The sequence below is a fragment of the Anguilla rostrata genome, chromosome 3 (genome assembly GCF_018555375.3).
Source record: "Anguilla rostrata isolate EN2019 chromosome 3, ASM1855537v3, whole genome shotgun sequence".
Taxonomy (NCBI): Eukaryota; Metazoa; Chordata; class Actinopteri; order Anguilliformes; family Anguillidae; genus Anguilla; species Anguilla rostrata.
In genome coordinates, this window is record NC_057935.1 from 23,052,891 (window position 1) to 23,062,400 (window position 9,510).

The following is a 9,510-nucleotide window of genomic DNA, read 5'->3' on the forward strand; positions in this document are numbered from 1 at the left end:
CAAAACCTAGTATATGGCTGGACCTCTCCGGCCGACCAATGGTGCAACTTCATAACTTGGCCGACCAATGGTGTAACTTCATCACTCACTCAGTCAGAGACATTCGCGTTTGTAGGGCTGGCCACGCTGTATAAATAATAAAACGTTTATATTCTTTCCAAAAAAAAAAGTGCCATTTTCTATAACAACGTGAAATGGAAAAGCATACATTTTAATTTTTTTAATTTTTATTTTTTAAATTGTTTTAAAAAGTTTAGTCTTTCTTCTTGAAGGTGCTGTAGCCCAAATTTATGAGACTGGCCAACAATCAAGATAAGCCATTCCAAATGTGGTAATAAAGGAAAATGTGGGCACAGAAGTAATTAATCTGTGGTGTTTTTCATTATTTTCTCATTTACTCATTTGACTTCCACCACATTTTTCTTTAGTGGCTTTATAATCCACAAATTCAGTCAATGTCATTCCTTTAACATATGGGGGCAAAATATACAAAAGCACAATAAATATTAAATCAGTAGTCTAGGAAATATAAATTTTATGGAATACAGATACTTCTGGGAAAAAAAGTAAAGCTTTTATTGCCAAAAATGCCCTTGAATTTCTTTGCTCCAGAATCCTCTATGAAAATACTGAATAGCTTGTGTTGTATATATAGTAATAACCAAGAAGCTGTAAATACACCTAGACCCATACAAGCTGCTGACATCTACTGTATTATACTTTTTGAAGGAAAGAGATAAGCTTTTCCTACACAGTTTTATCAGCATTACTAAAACTAAAACAGAGACCTTGCCTGTAGAAGTCTGTGGGTACTGAGTCTAATTATACTCATGCTACCTAGTACCAAGGGTTGTGTTAGTGTGATCATCTGCAGTCATGTGTCTGCACTTTGGTCTTCTTGATTAGCCATCACTTGCTGTCCTTGCAGTTATTTGCTTCCATAGTTGTCTTTGGTCTTTCCCGATTGATTTTTGGGTCTGGGTGATGAGCTATTTCTTCTGTCACTGTATTCATTCTTTTGCTCTTTCAGTCGACATTTCTGATTCTCTTGTTCTTAAAAGTGTCTTTCCTTGAGGTAGCTCATTGACTGTCTCTTCCAATGTCAGCTGCAAATGCTTACTAAACATGAAATGGCAATGCCTGGTATTGATTTACAAAATAGTCATTATCATTATAAATAACCACTAGGTGGCAATGTTTTGTATGTTGTGCAATCTGGATTATGGTACTTGAAATGCAGATATGAAGTACAGTGAATTAGTAATGTAACGCAAGAGGTGTAACTTAAAAATCAAGCAAAAATACAAACATGGAAGCCCCATTTTAAATATGTAGTCCATTTTACACTATTGCGAATAATAATCTAGCACTGGCAGAAGTGTTGTGCCTTTTTTAAACAGCTGACTGGTGTTGTATAAGTCTTCAGAGCAGGTGGATTCTCCACTCAAACCTTAAATTACACTGCATTGAGCAACATACAAGATGAACTGCTGCTGTAGATCCCTTTGTTGTGGACACATCAAAGGCAGGTTCACCAGATGCGCTGCAGATGTATGAGTTTAAATATTCCATGAAAAGAGTATGTGAGGTCAAACTTTCCTATAAATGCTTGATTGGCAGAGGTTAGAGGTCATGCTAGGAACAGCAGCAGGTCAAGAATCTCACCAGAGATGGGAAAGATTCCAGAACATGGAAATGAGCAGGTGGATGAAGTCAAGGTTGCTGGGTCATTGCCTTGCAAAGCCATATGTTTGAAGGGACAACAGAGGACTGGATTGGGATCCTAATCTATTCCATACAGGGAAATTCAGTCTTCGATTGTTTCATTCATTTATTAATGTATTATATTTCATCATCAAAATACAACAGCATTGTATCACTAAATATATATGATGGTACAATGACTGCACTTAAGATGATCAAGAACAACACAATAAAATCATAACATGTTTTGTGGTTCTTCTTTACCCGTATATGTTTTTGATCTAGCTCAGGTTTAATGATAAAATTAATCAAATTTCTCAGGCTAAGCCCAGCATTCACTAAGAACTTTCAGGATATTTGATGCAGTTTGCCTTTTACCACCTTTTTACATTTTTGATTTCTCCCCCAAATATTTTAACCTCTCCCACGGAACATGTTGCATAACACAGGGCTCAAACTCTAATGGAATAGTGTTGAAATTCCTTATGATGTTTCCTGGCAGACTCAGACAAAAAAAAAAAAAAAAAAGAGCAGAGGACAGGAAACATAGTCTGAGTGCCTCAGGAATGTCAACATATGACCTCAGCACTAGGTGGCAACGGCACTGTTTTGACAGCAATGACCACCAGGGTCCATACGAGCGTCTCGGTGCAGGAGTTCTGAACTAAGATCAGGTTTTGCCTGTCCGTATCCGAACATAATCCATCACACAGAGCCAGTATTGCCCCTTCCTCTGTCTGCACTCCTAGTCCTAGGCACTGTAATGAGCTCAGAAGCCCGAGGGCATTTGTAATTGGCGAACATGCCTCACATTTCTGGGGGGTTTAAATTACATTTTTAATCAGATTAAGAGGGGAGTAATTTCATCTTAATGCTGATAGTCTGTTGATAGCCAAGCTGAAGAATTTGTGCCATATTCTTTTTAACAACTTCATAATTGAATTTGGAATTAATTGTTGTACCAAGGGACATTGAAGCAAATTTCAATCACAACTGTTGGAATGAATATATATATACTGTACATCTAACTGGGGCAAAGAGACCCCAACTATGAATAGGCAATACCATGCCCCTTTGTTTCTGCTCTTCTTTTAGTCTAATTTATATTCTTATAATAATCATTCTAAATATTTTTCATTTATATTTTGAATTATTATTGTATTAATTTATATACATACAGTTTGACATAACAGTACATCCACCTGATATGCTGGAATGTCTATTCAAATGCGCCTGAAGACCAGCTGTGGTGATCTCAAGATGACCATGAGAATGATAAAGTCAGGCCTTGAGTGTGGCAATGTGTCTTAAAGCTCTTCATCAAGTAGACAAGCAGGACTTAAGGATGGATCTCACGCTGATCAGAAAAGGGCTCCGTGTATATACAGTTTTGCCTGGCATTTGACAGAAGCACTTATCCAGTGGAACTTAAACAGTCTACAATCTGTACATGCAATACATTCATACAACTGGATATTTTCAGAATAAGTGTTAGCTACCTTGTTCAAGAATACAGTATAACAACAATGCCTCACACAAGAACTTCATCTACAACCTTGGGATTAAAAGCCCAGCAACCTAACTAGGAGAATGTTAAACAATAGTTTCATTTTTCAAACAATGTTCTGCAAGAATTAAAAATAAAACATAACTAAAACTAAAGCCTATAAGCTCAACAGAAGGGCAAATAGCGCAGCTAGGGGGTGGAGTAGCTACATGCCACTGTCCAATGGACGCGATGGTGACCTCATCGACAGGGTTGGCTACACTAAAGCCTGTCAATGGCGGATGTGAATGAGATTCTGAAACTGGAGCTCCTCCAGTCATTCAACAGCAGAGAAAAGACGCTGTGGGCCACTGTATTGAGACCTAAACCTGTTGCCAGGCTACTAACCCCTCTAGGCGATTCCAGCACCTTTTACCCAATGAGGTCACATTGGGAAAGGAATGTGTATTCACGCAGATTTGCGAGTGAAAAGGAGCAGGGGGAGGGGGTGCCGGGTAATGTGGTTTTCAGCCATTCATTACACACTTGTTGCTCTAGTTCATAAACTCCGTGCAATAAATGCACACCATACCAGTGAGAGAAATCCCCCCATTCGCAAGCCTATTGAGGTTAACGATCCGGTGTAATTGCAAGATGTTCTATTCTTGTAGAGTAGTGAAATTCCTGCGCCTGTAGAGTTGGAGATCTGTGGGTCATGGATGTTGCCATGGATTCCCTAATGTAAACGCATTTACACTAAAACCTGGAAATAAGTGAATAACTCATTAATCGCGCAGTTTTAAAATTTTATTTTTTATTTTAGTTCTGGTCCTTTTTTATGATCACATTATTTAAAACAAGTATTTAGATACTCAAACATTTGCACAGGGCAGGAATAATAAGAAATCCAACAAAGAAACAAAGAAAGAAATCCACAACTACATCTGCAGAAATGCATTTTCACATCAGCAAACTCACTGTTCGCACTGTTCTCATTCTAGGAGGTGCCATGGGATAAGCAATTGTGCTGCTGAAACCATATGTTTTCTTTCAAAGTTCAACAATCTGCAACAATTACTTAAGTATTTCAATTTATAAACTCAAAAAAATGTGATGTCATGAATATTTTTTTCTAATGTATTTTAATCAAAGTCCTTGCCAAAGTCTCACTTGAGGTCAAATTCACTGAGGGGAGCTATAGCAGGGCTGTTCTCCTATTTTAAATTTTGATCTACACATTCAGAAAGGAATGATTGGATGCCATACGGCTTTAAATCCATGCATCTTGGGTTACACTTGTTTTACTGTGGCTGACGGGAATGGGGGTCCACCATGAAAGAAATATAGACTGTCTGCTGTTATTATGTAGCAGGTTGTCTTAAGCGCTGAGTCTGGAAGCTCAAGTTGACAGATGATTGATTGGTTGAGGAAAGAGACACAAAACAGACATAGCGATTCCAGAAAGATGTATGGGAGGTCACCAGAGCAGGGCACAATTTAGGTGGAAAACATGAGGCATACAGAAGCAAGCCAAGTGATTGGGGCAACTCCAAAGCTATGTGGGGAATTCCAGTGTGGGCCGATGTGATTGGTAGACCTGGTAGACCTGGGTCAACTGCACATTTTAAATATAACTCTAATGCAAATCCCTGAGGAATTTGAGCAGCACATTCTATAAAATAGCATTCCCATAGACTTCTTCAAAAACTTAATACTTTATCCTACAAATTTCCAGGATACTCCCTCTAAAACTGGTATTTAATCATTATAAGATGGCCCACAGACTATTTCTTAATCCTTTAACTTTTCAGGAGAATCCTTACATATATAACTGATACATGATCCTATAGCCATCCCACAGGCTATTCTCAAACTGATACTTGATTATATATCTTTTACATTAACCATTCCTTAAACTGGTACTAGATCCTATACTCTCACTAGATTATCCCACTAATACTGGTCATTGATCCTATAGCTTTCCCATGGAATTAATCTAAAACCGGTAAATATTTCTACAGGTTTTTGAGCAGCTTATCTAGGCTGAGAGAACCCATATGTCTCCCCTGCCTGACTCTGTTGTAACAATGAAACACTCTTTCTCCTTTATTATTCTTTGATTTCATTTTTCAGCTGGGATTAGCACTGTGATCTAAAATGGATGAAATGCAATGGGAAATGTGTACCCTTGAATGGCAGGAACAATTTCTATGCCTCGCAAGTCCTTGCATGTGCACAAAAGTCAAATATGAAGTGATTAACTTGTCAGGGCTGAAGCTCTGCTAGTAGCACTCCCCCCACCCCCCAGCCCCCAGCCCCCTAGCCCCCACCCACCATGGAATTTTCCCAACACCAGACTTTTCTACTTCAACTTTAAAGCATGTGTATACGATGCAGGCAGAAGTGACGTCTTGGAGGACCTTTAAAAGATGTTTTCTCGAGTACGGTTCAACGCTCTTCAAGGCACATTTCAGAGAGAGTTTACCCAACCTACCCAGAACATCCAGACGGTAACAGATATTAGCAGGTGGAAATGAGGATATGATGATTCTGATGCTCGCCCACTTTAAAGATGTCACTCTCTCTCAAGCCTGAGTTTATTTTCTGGTTTTCCTTTCCCTTTATTGTCAATTTAGGACATGTTACTAAGTACCCTACTCAGTACAGGCATGACTTACTCTTTTGCTGTCATTTCTGTACCACTTGTTACATGTGCTAAGTCCATAGGGATCCCCCAAATACCACTGCAGTCATTCAACCAATCAGTTAATCCAAGGCTACTAATGAATAACTTTTCATTTATTTCAGTGTAGGACTATGTCATCAATTCCAGAGGAATTCAACATTGATTGTGAGTGTTAGTATGCAATGTTAAAGCTGTGTACCGAATAAGAATAAAAAAATAAAAAAAAAATCCTAATATGCCATTGTAAGGAGCAGTCACAAGATTTATCAGTATTTAAGTAATCACTGTCTATTGTTTTTTTTTCTTTCTCCTTTGCTCTTCGGTTAGGTGTGTCTTGTCTTTTTAAATGAGTTATGAGTGATTTCACATCAATAGTTTCTGCTCAGATGAAGCTGACATGGAGGCTAATCATTTCAAAGACAAGGGCAGAGCAAATCCGAGCAGGTAGCTTGATGAAATGCACTGTGGCAGCATATTGCTTCGCGGATACTGTGGGGAAAGCTCCTGTCCGCAGGCATTTATTTTCCACCCCTAGTGAGAGCGCAAGCAGCGATCTCAGAGATGTAATTAACTTACTCAATGAGCGATCTATATCATCACTCATGTTATGCACTAGGCCAGGAGAATAACTTTGAAATGGCAGATTTTATACTCGGCTACTATTTATACTTGCCTGAATGAACAATCCACTGTGACAGTGCAAATGCAGTTTATGCATGCAACATAGCAGTGGGAGTCTGCAGACTTGTGTTTGCCAAACAGAACTGGATAAAGAAAAAAAAGACACAAATGTGGACACACAAATTGCTTTTCAGTACTTCCTGTCCAAATATGTATGCATGAGTATAAAAATGGTCTTCAGTATTAGAATACTTGCTTTATTTGCCATATTACTTTTATGCATGGCTTTTTCTGATTGGAACACCTTGTATGTCAAACATTTTTTCTGAAAAGACATTACATCCTGTGTTGACATGATACTGTGTTCCACAATAGGAAGAAAGGAAGACATAAAGCAAACATGCTAAAACAAGTTCACAGCATTTTCAAACTGAACCATTCTTCTGAGATTGTGTTGCCATTGCCTCTACAACACATAATCCTTTAAAATCACATCGGTTGGTCTGCATTCCCTAAAGATCCTTTGCAAATACAAATAGACAGGCTATGAGCAGACTGACGCCATGATGGGAAGGATTTAGTTTAGGGTCTAATTTATCACTTGGGAGGATTTCCAATAACACAGTGGTGGCTGTGGTGCAATGGGTGAGTCAATGTGGGAAGAAAATCTCATGGATAAGTGTGGTAGGTCACATAGTGTATTGGGCCTAGTACAACAGACCCAGATTTTCTGCTAGGCAGGATGTCTAACAAAAATAAAGACGCCATTTTGACTGACCATTGGGTCTTCCCATTGACTCTTCGATTGACTAATTGAGTGCAGTCGAAACAACCACAAAAAGCGTGGACATGGGACCTGGTGGAGCGACGTTTGCCTCATTGTCTGGAGGTCAAACATTTCCTCTCCTGTCATAAGCTTTCGCAATTTCAGCCAAGGGTTGTGCCTGCATTTGTCCTTGAAACAAACTAAAGAGTAGACTCAAGATCTCAACTAATAATTAACACCCCTTGTTAGCAAAGCTCTGTTGACATTGTTAAAGCCTAAATTACACCTAAAATCACCTTAAACGTGTACAGTCATAATGATTCACATTGTAGGTCATTACATGTCTGTTTATGAGTGTTTACAAAATGAAAACAGAGTCCAGTGTATAAATTGACTATTATTGTTCTGGCAGTACAATGGCACTCTGTGTGTGCTTTTTGTTGCAGAGTGCCAGTGTGATTTAAAGCTGCTGACAGCACCAGACGCTTACATTGCAATCAGCTTCAGCTCCTGCAGTCTCACTCTCTCTCTCTCTGACTCTCTCTCCCTCTCTCAGACTCTCTCTCTCTCTCTCTCTCTCTCTCTCTCTCTCTCTATCATTCATATGGTTGGGCACAGCCTGTCTTGCTGTCTTGTCTTCCTTCCTGCAGCTTGGACACAGTTCTGCCAATCACAAGGGGCACACACACATTTTGGAGGCAAAGGAATATTTCCATCTCATACTCACTGCCCTGCTACTCCTACAAAACATTATTGGAAAAGTTTTTTGAAAACCCTTTTTTTAATTTATCAACATAATCCAGGTATGAAACACTGTGAATTGGGATAGCTTCCAAACACTAAAACAATAATTTTAAACAAATGCATATAAGAATTATTGGTCTGCAGCACACAATGTAAACATTGAGTGGTAACTGCCTAAACAGCCATTTTTAATGAGAATTGGGGAATTCCTGGGAATTCCTTAGTAGGAAACTACTCTGCTTCTCTCAGACTAAAATAATGTTTAGGGGTGATCCTTATGGGGGCGCCTCCTATGCAGTCACACAAGGTATGTGATTATCTATCATAAGAGGTACAGTATGTGCCTATATTAACAAAAAGTTCTTGTTTTTGTTTTTCTAGTTCAAATGTTTCCCTGTGGCTGCTCAGCCCTGTTGGTATTTTCGGGCTCCGCCCCCTTGGTGGCTGTTTGCGACTATCTTTGTTATTGTACTGATTCTGGTGGATGCTACTGCTATTGCTGCTCTGTTCAATTCAGCGACTTGTTTTCCTGTTTACACGACTCTCACAGCACAGTAATAATATGGTCCCCCCGTGACAGTCTGCCCTCCATGACAGCCCGGCCTCCGTCACAGCCGACAGTGAATTGGATAAAGTGGAGAATTCTGGAAAGTAAATTGCAGGAGGTGCACAGCAAAGATCCAGCACAGATGCATTTGAAACGAGGGACTGCCTGCAAGTGTTCCAACTACTATTGTGACAGGGGCTGTATTCCTGTGCAGCTGTGTATCTTTTTGATCTGCAGAAAATTTTAGATTCTCAGAACTCATGTATTAATGTTTTTTTTTTTTTTGTTTTTTGTAAAGAAAACAAAAGTTGTCTGGATTATTTCAGGACAATCTGTCATTTTACTCATTGATATTAGGAGATTTTCCTTATTGACCCTTGGATACTGTCAAAATTGTTAATGTATTTTCATTCCATGATTTATGTATGTTTTGTAATCCTTTGCAGAAAACACAACCTGATTTGGATGTTTCAGAGCAAAAATATGCATCATTAAATTTTCATTACATTTATTTGGCAGACTCTTTTATCCAAAGCGACAAACAATAAGTGCATACCAAAGGTCATTGGAACAACTACAAAACACAGGGCCGATAAGGTACAATACTCATTATGTAACGGTTATTCATAGCCATGAACACATTATGTCCAGTTCACACAGTGAGCATAGACTAGGTCAGCGAGTAATGTTAAGTCAAACTAGGAGGAATAACAACAAGCTAACAATAAAAATGCAGCTAACGATACAAGTGCAATTTAGATTTTGCGATGCATTTTGAGATGCAAGGCCTGGAAACTTTTGAAAATGAAAACACCACATTTCTTCATTATGTGTGTAAACACCCTCATACAAGGATTACAGCAGCAATTTTCGTGAAAAAAAAAAAAAGTTGGTTCTGCAGTATGTGGTACCATTTAGTGTGTGGGCTCCTCTTTGATCCTATGTGTTTTGTAAAT